This window comes from Triticum dicoccoides, chromosome 7B (assembly GCF_002162155.2).
Source record: "Triticum dicoccoides isolate Atlit2015 ecotype Zavitan chromosome 7B, WEW_v2.0, whole genome shotgun sequence".
NCBI classification, from domain to species: domain Eukaryota; kingdom Viridiplantae; phylum Streptophyta; class Magnoliopsida; order Poales; family Poaceae; genus Triticum; species Triticum dicoccoides.
In genome coordinates, this window is record NC_041393.1 from 397,620,605 (window position 1) to 397,634,269 (window position 13,665).

Below are 13,665 nucleotides of genomic sequence, written 5' to 3' on the forward strand. Positions count from 1 at the left end.
CCATCCCTAGTTTTTGCGACTCCAGAAGCCGCCGGAAAGGTCACCGCTGCCAGAGCCCTAACCGCGTCAACCGCAGCCGCGGGCAAGATGGATGAGACTCCCGCCACATCTGCTAAGTGCTCGAACTCCGCCCCCGGAGCCGTGTCCGCAACGGGCGGTGGTGGCGGCGGAGGTTGTCGCGGTGGAGGTGGGCGCCTTTCTCTCCCGCCACGCCGATAGCCTTCCCGGAAACGATCATTGGGGCCGGCAACACCTTCAACAAAATTATCGGGCGGGCCCTGAAACCCAAGTCCTGGACCGCCGCCATTGTACCAGTTGAAACCACATCCGCCACCGGAGGATGATCCATGGTGCAGCCCCTCACCATATGCATCATAACCATCGTCGCCCCACTGCCCGTACCGGTAGAATCTCGGACCATCTCTATTGTATCCACCACGTCCTTGACCATCCCATCCATGGTGTGAGCCTCGACCCCTTCCTAGGGCCGGCAACATGGCCACCGGCGGCTGCGTCGATTCCTCCGGCTGCCGCGCGCTTGGCCGAGCAGCATGCGTTGGCGCCTGAGAACCCGAGGCCGCAGCCAGCGGCCCCTGCCTCGCGGTAGGTTGAGCGCCACGGCCGGCTCTGGCTCCAGCCTGCTGACCCGCAGCTAGCGGCCCTTGTGGAGGCGGAACGCCACGGCCGGCACCACCGGCCCCAACGGCGGGCGGAACGCCACGGCCGTCACCACCGGCCCCAATGACAGGCGGAACGCCACGGCCGGCACCACCGGCCCCAACGGCGGGCAGAACGCCACGGCCGGCACCACTGGCTCCAACAGCGGGCGCAACGCCACGGCCGGCACCGCCGGCCCCAACAGCGGGCGGCGGCCCACGCTTGACGGGAGGTGGCCCGCGTCCAGCCATCTCGCTGGCGCAGGAGATCCTAGTCGCCCGTCCCATGCCAAGAGTCGGGAAACCCGGTGTGTGCAAAACCCTAGTCGCGATCATAGAGGCCTCGGGCAACGATGATACATGCACGCACGTAGAATGTGGATCAGACGAGGCTTGGGCTATTTTAACTAGATATGTGTGATGTTACTACCTATATTACTCTCACTGTGGATAGTCTGAGGGTCCTCCCTCCATCCCGGGGATATGGGATAAAATCCCACCTCTCCCCCCTTTTTGCTGTTGTATTTCCTTACCAATTTCTGTTTGCGTAGTATACAATTGCCTCACCCAAGCGTGACTTAGCTGATGGTTGCAATGTTGCAAGTTCGGCCCAGCTACTTTATTTTAAAATTTCTATTCTTTTTAACAGATTCAAATGCTTTAAAAATATATATTTCAAACCATAACTTCAAAATAAACATCCTATATATGGAAATCCCTCGAAAAATGTGTAATTTCAAATATGCTATCATCTTGCATGTTAATTATTTTTAAAATTATGTTTAAGATGCACCCTTAACTAATACTTTTATTTATATGGTGTATTTTGAAACGCCTATTATATCTATACCTACTTTATTAACTATTAAAGTCAAAGTGTTTCTGCCCAGGATTTTTTTTTGAAAAAAATCGATGTATTAAAAAATGTTAATGAAATTGTATATAAAAGTTCCAATTTAAAAAATGTACATGAATGGAAAATATGCAAAAATATATCAAAAACTGGTCGTGACTTACAAAATAGTTTACTCATAAATGTTCGCTGATACGAAAAATGATCATGCATTTCAAAAAATGTTCGCGTATTCTAAAATTGTTCAACCAATGATCAAAACAATGTTTGTCCATTCTGGAAATGTTCGCAGATTCAAGAATTTTTCTTGAAAAAATGTTCACAATATAACAAAATTGTTTGCAAGTATAAAATGTTCACAACTTGCCTCGCCCTTTTTGCTGTTGTATTTCCTTACCAATTTCTGTTTGCGTAGTATACAATTGCCTCGCCCAAGCGTGACTTAGCTGATGGTTGCAATGTTGCAATTTCGGCCCAGCTACTCTATTTTAAACTTTCTATTCTTTTTTAACAGATTCAAATGCTTTAAAAAAATATTTCAAACCATAACTTCAAAATAAACATCCTATATATGGAAATCCCTCAAAAAAATGTGTAGATTTCAAATATGCTATTATCTTGCATGTTAATTATTCCTAAAATTATGTTTAAGATGCACCCTTAACTAATACTTTTATTTATATGGTGTATTTTGAAATGCCTATTATATTTACACCTAGTTTATTAACTATTAAAGTCAAAAGTGTTTCTGCCCATGAGTTTTTGAAAAAATCGATGTATTAAATTTTTTTAATGTAATTGTATAAAACATTTCCAATTTAAAAAATGTTCACGAATGGAAAATATGCAAAAAAATATCAAAAATTGTTCGTGACTTACGAAATAGTTTACTCATAAATGTTCGCTGATTCAAAAAAGGATCATGCATTTAAAAAATATTCGCAAATTTTAAAAATTGTTCCACCAATTTCAAAACAATGTTTGTCCATTCTAGAAATGTTCGCAGATTCAAGATTTTTTTTGAAAAAATGTTCACAATTTAAACAAAATTGTTTGCAAGTATAAAATGTTCACAACTTCAAAAAATGTTCTTGATTTAGAAAATGTTCGATAATTTATAAAAGTGTTCATTGATTTGAAAGATGTTCATGATTTCAAATATGTTCACGAGTTTAAAAAAATATTCGCAATTTCATGAAATTGAGAGTGATAGTGTATCTCGATGTTGCAGCAATATGTGAACATGACCGTTGAAGATTATGATTTTTTTTCTTCCCTTGCAACGCACGGGCCCTTTTGCTAGTAATGAAAACATGAGAAACGTTAATCACACGACCACATGCACATCACACTCGCCGTGACCACCGTCAAAGACATGCATAAGTGCCATGCAATAAACCACTAATCTATTTCGACAATGTGGGCAAAACATCAATGTAGCCGGTAGGGTCCTGAGCGTTGTTAATGTTCGCCACAACAATGAGAAAAAGGATAAAGATAGAGCTACCAGACTTTTATTCTGTGTGACATTGTCTGTACTCTTAAGTTTTGTCATTGGCTAGCATTGAAAACAACTACTACTCCGTCTTGTAATGTAAAACGTTTTTTGACATTTATAAAGCATCAAAAAATGTCTTACGTTATGGAATGGAGAGAGTAATTAGCTGTTTGGAGAACATGTTTCCTCGCACGATTTGGTCGTACTATTCTTGTTCAACGGACCTGATAGCATTTTCTCCTTGATGTCGCTTGATCCATCAGCTTGGGTTTTCAAAGCCATCGGCAAAATTCAGAGAACCTTCTTATGGAAAGGGGTTGAAGCCGTTGCTGGGGTCATTGCTTGGTCAATTGGAAGGCAATTTACCCGCCTAAAACCGACGACGGTCTCTGCATTCTCAATCTCACAATCACGAGGAGGGCTCTCAGACTGCCACCGCCATGTAGACTGCATGCAGCCGCGGATCGGCCCTTTTAAAAAAATGAGTATGTACCTCCGTCCTTTATATTTGGGCGATGCATGCAGTCATTTTATTAATTATTCACAAAGTTATTACAAGGTAATATATCAGTAAGTCTGAAGTCATCATCTTAGCAACACCTATCATTACTCTTATCCCCGTAATAAAGGGGTGCCGAATGTCCGAGCCTAATACCAAACAAATATCACACCAACACCTAACATCTAATATCAAATGTCTTATCCAAGCCACAATACTTGAACTGGGTTACACACCGATCCGGTGCACTTTCAGTGGGCACCACATGCGCACACTACAAGGGCCATGACCTCCTTCATCCATCAATCCATCCTCATATCAGATATTGACGCATCAACCTTGCCAGGTGTTGAGGACATGACTACCTTGGATACGACCAAAAATATTGCATACATGCATATTTGTCAGGTGATTTCTAGTGCAAACTATTCAATAATCTATTTATGTTATCTAGAACAAAAATACTTCACACACTTCTGTGTTTGCAGGTGTATGAGACATTTGTACAATCCACATATGAAGATAAGGGAAAAATGAGAAGTTTAGGTTCTGTTCAAAAAGTCCTCTCACGTCATTTTTGGGTTAAGAAAAGATAGAGTCCAAGTCTCTCACGTTCTGGATTCAGATTCGGACTGCACAGACATACCTGACTCAAAACGCCAACAATTTTTTCATACGGACTCCAAATTGGATGATTCTTTTTTTGTTGCAAAGTAGATTTCGTTCTATTTCCAACCCAATTGGATTCACCTTAAAATTCGTCGTAGCATTGAGATATCAGCAAAACAATCTGACGCTGTAGCAGAATCCGAGTCAAACAACAAGTCCAAAGGTGTTTCATCACCTTCACTTGGGCCCATGAGCCTTGAACGACCTAGGGTTAGTTTTAGGCTGCCTTGGGACGTCCTCCCACCTCCTTGGCTGTCACCCCTTGCTCCTATATAAGTAGATCCATCTAGTAGTTTTTTCCTTGGGTTTTGTTTAGATTAAAGTTTGCCATAGCTGCAACTTCGGTACTTCGTTTGTGTTCAACGACCAGACAAAGACATCACAGAACCCCATCTTGATCCATAAAGCTTTCATCTTATATTCGTAATATCCAGATTGCAATCTCAGTTTATTGCTTGTTCTTCGTTTGCTCGCAGGAAATAGACCTTCGTGGTCAGGTTGATCGTGCTCCGGCGTGGTCAATAACCTCTTGGAGTTGGTTTAGCGATTCCTAAGGCGCGTAGTCAGATCGCCAAAGTCTACTCCTCCGAAACGATAATCACCATCTCATCGAAAGACGGGACACCTTTGCCTCTATCAAGTAAATTGGCTCAAACTTTTCAAGAGGAAAGTTGGAGAGAGAGTTGTTGTATATCCTGCTTGGTAGTTGTTTTGCATCATTATCTTTGCTGCCGTTGTGATCTTCACTTATATCTTGCTGCACAGAGCTATTTAGTATCCTTCATTGATGCTAGTTGTGCTACACTGTGACCTCATTAGTGTTCTAGGCTCGTGTCTCTAGTCCGGTCTAGCCTAAGACCAGCATAGTACCGTCGTTGAGCGTTTATTCAACATTGCATTTTTGAATTGATTATTGCTAATCGTTTGCTACCATATATGGCCAACCGAGCTCCACATATTTCTACACCGTGTATACGTACGTTCCCTAGCAATCGCTTTACACAATCTTCGGAGTTATTTGACACCGCTGGTTGCTTGTCACCACCCGCCGCATGGTAGGAAATTGTAAGATATTGATATTTGCTTTACTGTGAGCACTTTACAACCATATCCTAGTAGTTCATAGGAACATTATTCTCGAATTTTGTTTCTTGTTTCTACTAATCATGACAGGTTCCGGAGATTGAAGTTCTTGGATGACAGACACATCTTCACCATCATGAGAGTTGGGACACCACACACAAGCACATGGTCAGGTTATCTCTTTACCGTCATTTGTGGGTCGATTTAAGCCTGCTATTTATCTAGTTTGGGAGCTTGAAGTAGAACAAGTTTTTAGTCACCGTGACTTTTCTGAACTTAAGCGAGTACGAGCTGCCACTAGAGCATTTACTGGTTTTGCTTCTGTTTGGTGGAGTGTGCATTGTAAGAAAAACATTGATAACCAACCCACAACTTGGAAAGATTTGAAAGATGTAATGAGACAACAAATTTTCCCTCCTTACTATCGTCATGAATTGCTTCGCAAATTTGAATAATTTAAATAAGGCAACAACACTGTTCATGCTTACTACCAAGAGTTCAAATCTTATATGCATCATTGTGACATAGAAGAATCTGATGATGATACAATGAATAGATTTTTTGGTGGTTTGAACCATGATATTCAGGCAAGATTTTAGTATATTCCTCGTTGCATTACTGGTATGTATGTTTTGTGCTTGTACCTTTGAGAGGCAGTTACAGGAGGATGCATTGGGTGACTACAACAACTACTATTCCAATTCATGCTCACTACCATCGGTTGATTCCTCCACCGTTGCACCTACTAGAGCAGCCACACCTCAGATTGTGAGTGCGACATCATCTCAAGTGTATGGTACATTGTCATTGTCCATACCTACATCAGCTACGTCTTTGCGACAAGGTAATAGTAAAGGTATTGATGATACAACTTCACATGAGAATGATGCATGCCTAATTAACTTAAATACATCATGTGTTGAGTTACCTGTTGATTTGAGCATGCCACCTATTTTAGAGAATCATGTTACTGTCATGAATGCATCATGTGATCAAACAACTGAAATACCAACAATTTTGAGTGCGCTCCTTGAATTAACTGTTGATGTCAAAGAACCATGTGAATCAGGAAATAAATCAGATTTGGATCATTAAAATAATTGTGCCAATGTTTAATCATTTTGATATGACCTCTAATCTTGGTGATCATTCTGCGTCAAATGACTTATTGCATGTTTTCTTATTTAAGCATGCTGTATCATGTAAATTTGATGCATGTAAGGTTTCTTCACCAATGTTGGGATGGTTTAATGATGAATATTGTCAATCTTTTGATATGAATAAGAGCTTCCCTTATATGTGCAAACTGAGTTGCAATATTTTCATGCCTCCTACTTGTGATAATATTTTGGCTTTATATTTTATGATCTATGAAAGTTACTCATGTATACATGTGTCATATGTGCAAAAATCAAGGGAACTAAAAATGGATGACATATACATATACAACATGTACACCTTGTCTCTTTTGTTAGCCACATTTCAGATTAAGCGCCAAGGTCGGCTTTGTTTTCAAGAAGGGGAGGATGATGAGGACATGACTACCTTGGATATGACCAAAAATATTACATACATGCATATTTGTCAGGTGATTTCTAGTGCAAACTATTCAATAATCTATTTATGTTATTCAGAACATAAATACTTCACACACTTCTGTGTTTTGTCTAATTGCAGGTGTATGGGGCATTTGTAAAATACACATACGAAGATAAGGGAAAAGGAGAAGTCTAGGTTCTGTTCAAAAAGTCCTCTCACGTCACTTTTGGGCCAAGAGAAGATAGAGTCCAAGTCTCTCACGTTCTAGATTCAGATTTGGACTGCACAGACATACCTGACTCAAAACGCCAACAACTTTTTCATACGGACTCTGAATTGGATGATTATTTTTTGTTAGAAAGTAGATTTCGTGCTATTTCCAACCCAATTGGATTCACCTTCAAATTTGTCTGGAGCATTGAGATATCGACGAAACAATCTGACGCTGCAGCAAAATCCAAGTCAAACAACAAGTCAAAAGGTGTTTCATCACCTCCACTTGGGCCCATGAGCCTTGTATGACCTAGGGTTAGTTTTAGGCTGCCTTGGGACGTCCTCCCACCTCTTTGGCCGCCACCCCTTGCTCCTATATAAGTAGATCCATCTAGTAGCTTTTTCCTTGGGTTTTGTTTAGATTAAAGTTCGCCATAGCTGCAACTTTGCGTACTTCGTTTGTGTTCAACGACCAGACAAAGATGTCACAAAACCCCATCTTGATCAATAAAGCTTTCATCTTATATTCGAAATATCTGGATTGCAATCTCAGTATCTTGCTTGTTCTTCGTTTGCTCGCAGGAAATAGACCCTCGTGGTTAGGTTGATCGTGCTCCGGTGTGGTCAATAACCTCTTGGAGTTGGTTTAGCAATTGCTAAGGCGCGACGTCCTCGTACGTACGTAGTCGGATCGTCAAACTCTACTCCTCCGAAATGATAATCACCATCTCATCGAAAGACGGGACACCTTCGCCTCTCTCACCAGGCCTCTCTGCCATCAATGCCACCACGACGTCAAACATCGTCGTCCTCTTGCGCAAGTCCATCGCCATCCATCGGACACTGAGTCTCCACTGCACCACGCCGCCGAGATCCGCCGCCATCGATGTGTAGGATGAAGCACCGCTCCACCACCTACCGATGCCCAACCACCAAGCTGTCCACATGTCCGTCTAGCCGATGAATGTCTCCAAAGATGATGCCCCCATGGGGGTGACAAAATGAATACGTCGCCATCATCCGATCTAGGAGGCCCCTCAACGCCTCCAACTAGGGCTATGACGCCCACATGCACCGCCGTCAATGGTAGCCTCCTCCAGATCTGAGGTTTCCCCCGGAAACAATGGAGCAAGGGACGCCCCACCATCGCCTCCAACGAGGAAAATGACACCCACGGGCACCGCCGACGATGGTGGCATCCTCACACACTTCAGCAGCTAGGCCACCATCTCGCCGGGAAGCCACCACGAGGCAACACCCACCAACCAGATCCCTTTGGACCGACGATGAAGACAACCAAAGGTAGAGGAGGTCACATCGCTGCATGACTGGCGCCATGGCCACACACACGTCGGCCCGAGGCGGCCGCTCAAGATCCACCATCACAACCACGCCTCCAAACCACGGCGGAGGGACGCCCCACTGCCACCATCGTCCCTCCACACGGGCTTTGCCCACCCGGGATCCGGTGGCGGCGGGAGGGGAGGCAGAGGGGAGGCGGACGGGAGACAGAGGAGATCGGATGGGATCTGGAGGGGAGGGAGGGCGGACGTGAGGTGGAGGGTCAGCTGGGGGAGGGGAGACGGACGAGAGGTGGAGGGGATCACTAGGGGAGGGGAGGCGGACGTGTAGCTGGCTTCTGCTGATCGGCCATGGCAATCATGTGGCAATTTTCTAGAGATTGAAGAAAAGGACATATTCAACACATCTATTTCTGGTGCGATAGGTGGCCGGAGGGTGCCACCCTCTACTCCATCACACCAGAGATCGTTGGCATGCTTCCTCCGACTACTCTTGTGCGGCAAACGATGGCCAAATCCTGTATCGACTCTACTTGGCTCAAATACATTAGGTCCTGAACGTCCGCACCTTCCGCCATGTCCTCCCCCCCGGGAGAGAACCCGCAGCTTCCATCTTTCTCAACAACACGAAGACAACTGGTCATGGTCATGGGTATATTAATGATTACACTGTTATTACATAATTTTTATGATTAAGAGACTACTAGATGTATTTAAAAGTGAATATGTAGGGAGTAAACAATGGAGTCAATTTGATGTAGCATTTCCACATCATAAAGCAATACTGTGCACCACATAGAAACAGATCAATCCACCTGATAGTGACTAATTTAGTTACACAGCCAACCCTCTCTCAAGTGAAATCCTTGCGAGTTGTACCAAAGGTAAACAATTATATTAGTTACGGTGCTCTTTTAGCACTATGTATAGAAAAAACAGACAACAACAAACTATTAAACTCATTGTAATATGTATAAGACACATTTGAAAGTGAAAGAAGTATGTTGTGATTTAGGAACAAGCTCCTCATAACACATGCTATATACTCTAGAATTTAAATTTGCATAGATTTAATTAACCATAAAAAACATATATTGACATTTATTATACCATACACTATAGAGATTTATAGCAACATATTTAATTGTACCTCAATGGGCTGAAGGAAATATGCCCTAGAGGCGGTAATAAAGTTGTTATTTTATATTTTCTTATTTCATGATAAATGTTTATTATCCATGCTAGAATTGTATTAACCAGAAACTTGATACATGTGTGGATACATAGACGAAATACCTGTCCCTATTAAGCCTCTACTAGACTAGCTCGTTGATCAAAGATGGTTAAGTTTCCTAACCATAGACATGTGTTGTCATTTGATAAACGGGATCACATCATTAGGAGAATGATGTGATGGATAAGACCCATTCATTAGCTTAGCATTATGATCGTTCAGTTTTATTGCTATTGCTTTCTTCATGTCAAATCCATACTCCTTCGACTATGAGATTATGAAACTCCCGGATACCGGAGGAATGCCTTGCGTGCTATCAAACATCACAAAATAACTGGGTGATTATAAAGATGCTCTACAGGTATCTTCGAAGGTGTTTGTTGGGTTAGCATAGATCGAGATTAGGATTTGTCACTCCGAGTATCGGAGAGGTATCTCTGGGCCCTCTCGGTAGTACACATCATAAGAAGCCTTGCAAGAAAAGTGACTAATGAGTTAGTTGCAGGATGATGTACTACGGAACAAGTAAAGAGACTTGCCGGTAACGAGATTTAACTAGGTATGAAGATACCGATGATCGAATCTCGGGCAAGTAACATACTGATGACAAACGTAATAACTTATGTTGTCATAATAGTTCGACCGATAAAGACCTTTGTAGAATATGTGGGAGCCAATATGAGCATCCAGGTTCCGCCTTTGGTTATTGACCGGAGAGGTGTCTTGGTCATGTCTACATAGTTCTCGAACCTGTAGGGTCCGCACGGTTAACGTTCGATGACGATATTGTATTATATGAGTTATGTGATTTGGTGACTGAATGTTGTTTGGAGTCTCGGATGAGATCACGAACATGACGAGGAGTCTAGAAATGGTCGAGAGGTAAAGATTGATATATAAGACGATAGTATTCGGACACCGGAAGTGTTCCGGAGGGTATCGGGTACATATCAGAGTATCAGAGGGGTTACTGGAACCCCCGGAGGGAAGATATTGGCCATATGGGCCATGAGAGGGAGCACACCAACACACAAGGGGTGGCGCGCCCCCCTATGGAAGGAGGCCAAGTGGGAGAAGGAAAAGAGGGGGTTCGGCCCCCCTTCCTTCTCTCTTCCCCTTTCCATTTTCTTTTCCAGCAATTATGAAAGGGGGAGGTCGAATTGGGGAAGACCCCAAGTGGGATTCGGCCTACTTCGGGCGCCCTTGGCTGCCTCTCCTCCCCTTCCACCTATATATATGTGGGGAGGTGGGCGCCTAGAAAACACAACATTAATTGTTAGCCATGTGCGGCGCCCCCTCCATAGTTTACACCCCGGTCATATTCTCACGGTGCTTAGGCGAAGCCCTGCGCAGATCACTTCACCATCATCATCATCACGTTGTTGTGCTGATGGAACTCATCTACTGCCTCGATACCTTGCTGGATCAAGAAGGCGAGGGACGTCACCGAGCTAAACATGTGCAGAACTTAGAGGTGTCGTACGTTCGGTACTTGATCGGTCGGAGCTAGAAGAAGTTCGACTACATCAACTGCGTTGTCAAATGTTTCTGCTTATGGTCTATGAGGGTATGTAGACACACTCTCCCCCCCTCATTACTATGCATCTTCTAGATAGATCTTGCGTGAGCGTAGGAATTTTTTGAAATTGCATGCTACATTTCCCAACAGCCGCATCCGATCCAGGTCTATGCGTAGATGATATGCACAAGTAGAACACAAAGAGTTGTGGGCGGTGATCGTCATACCGCTTACCACTATTGTCTTATTGTGATTCGGCGGTATTGTTGGATCAAGCGGCCTGGACCAACCTTACATGACCACGTTCATCAGACTGGTTCCACCGACAGACATGCAACTAGTTTTGCATAAAGGTGGCTGGCGGGTGTCTGTTTGTCCTACTTTAGTTGAATCGGATTTGACTGCGGCCGGTCCTTGTTGAAGGTTAAAAATAGCAAACTTGATAAATCACCGTTGTGGTTTTTGTGCCGTAGGAAAGAACCGTTCTTGCTAGAAGCCCGTAGCAGCCACGTAAAACTTGCAACAACAAAGTAGAGGATGTCTAACTTGTTTTTGCAGGGCATGTTGTGATGTGATATGGTCAAAACATGATGTGATATATGTTATTGTATGAGATGATCATGTTTTTAGAAAGTTATCGGCAATCGGCAGGAGCCTTATGGTTGTCTCTTTATTGTATGAAATGCATACGCCATGTAATTGCTTTACTTTATCACTATGTGTTAGTTGTAGAAGCAATAGTTGGTGAGACGACCACGACGCAACGATGGAGATCAAGGTGTTGAGCCAGTGACGATGGAGATCATGACGATGCTTTGGAGATGGAGATCAAAATCACAAGATGATGATGACCATATCATGTCACATATTTTTATTGCATGTGATGTTTATCTTTTATGCATCTTATTTTGCTTAGTATGACGGTAGCATTATAAGATGATCCCTTAACTAAATTTCAAGGTATAAGTGTTCTCCCTGAGTATGCACCATTGCGACAGTTCATCGTGTTGAGACACCACGTGATGATCGGGTGTGATAGGCTCTACGTTCACATACAACGGGTGCAAGATAGTTTTGCACATGTGGAATACTCGGTTTAAACTTGACGAGCCTAGCATGTACAGACATGGCCTCGAAACACTGGAGACCGAAAGGTTGAACGTGAATCATATAGTAGATATGATCAACATAGAGATGTTCACCATTGATGACTACCCCATCTCACGTGATGATCGAACATGGTTTAGTTGATTTGGATCACGTATCATTTAGATGACTTGAGGGATGTCTATCTAAGTGGGAGTTCTTTAGTAATTTGATTAATTGAACTTAATTTATCATGAACTTAGTCCTGATAGTATTTGCATATCTATGTTGTAGATCAATGGCCTGTGCTACCGTTCCCCTGATTTTTAATGCGTTCCTAGAGAAAGCTAAGTTGAAAGATGATGGTAGAAACTACACGGAATGGGTCCGTAACTTGAGGATTATCCTCATTGTTACACAGAAGAATTATGTCCTTGATGCACCACTAGGTGAAAGGCTTGTTGCAGGAGCAGATGCTGATGTTTTGAACATCTGGCAAGCTCGATCTGATGACTACTCGATAGTTCAGTGTGCCATGATTTACGGCTTAGAATCGGGACTTCAAAGATGTTTTGAACGTCATGGAGCTTATGGGATGTTTCAAGATTTGAAGTTAATATTTCAAGAAAATGTCCGAGTTGAGAGATATGAAGTATCCAACAAGTTCTATAGCTGCAAGATGGAGGAAAACAATTCTGTCAGTGAACACATGCTCAGAATGTCTGGATATCATAATCACTTGACTCAGCTGGGGGTTAATCCTCCAGATGATAGTGCTATTGACAGAGTTCTCCAATCACTGCCACCAAGCTACAAAGGCTCCGTGATGAACTATAATATGCAAGGGATGGACAAAACAATTCCCGAGCTCTTCGCAATGCTCAAAGCTGTGGAGGTAGAAGTCAAGAAGGAGCATCAAATGTTGATGGTTAACAAAACCACTAGTTTCAAGAAAAAGGGCAAGGGAAAGAAAGGGAACTTTAAGAAGAATGGCAAACAAGTTGCCACTCCCAGGAAGAAGCCCAAAACTGGACCAAGCCTGAAACTGAGTGCTTCTATTGCAAAGGGACTGGTCACTAGAAGCGGAACTGCCCAAGTATTTGGCGTATAAGAAGGATGGCAAAGTGAACAAAGGTATATTTGATATACATGTTATTGATGTGTACCTTACTAATGCTCGTAGTAGCGCCTAGGTACTTGATACTGGTTCGGTTGCTCATATTTGTAACTCGAAACAGGAGCTACAGATTAAATGAAGATTGGTTAAGGACGAGGTGATGATGTGCTTCGGGAATGGTTCCAAGGTCGATGTGATCGCCGTCGGCACACTACCTCTACATCTACCTTGGGGATTAGTTTTAGACCCGAATAATTGTTATTTGGTGACAGCGTTGAGCATGAACATTATATATGGGTCTTGTTTATTGCAAGACGGTTATTCATTTAAATCAGAGAATAATGGTTGTTCTATTTACATGAGTAATATCTTTTATGGTCATACACCCTTGAAGAGTG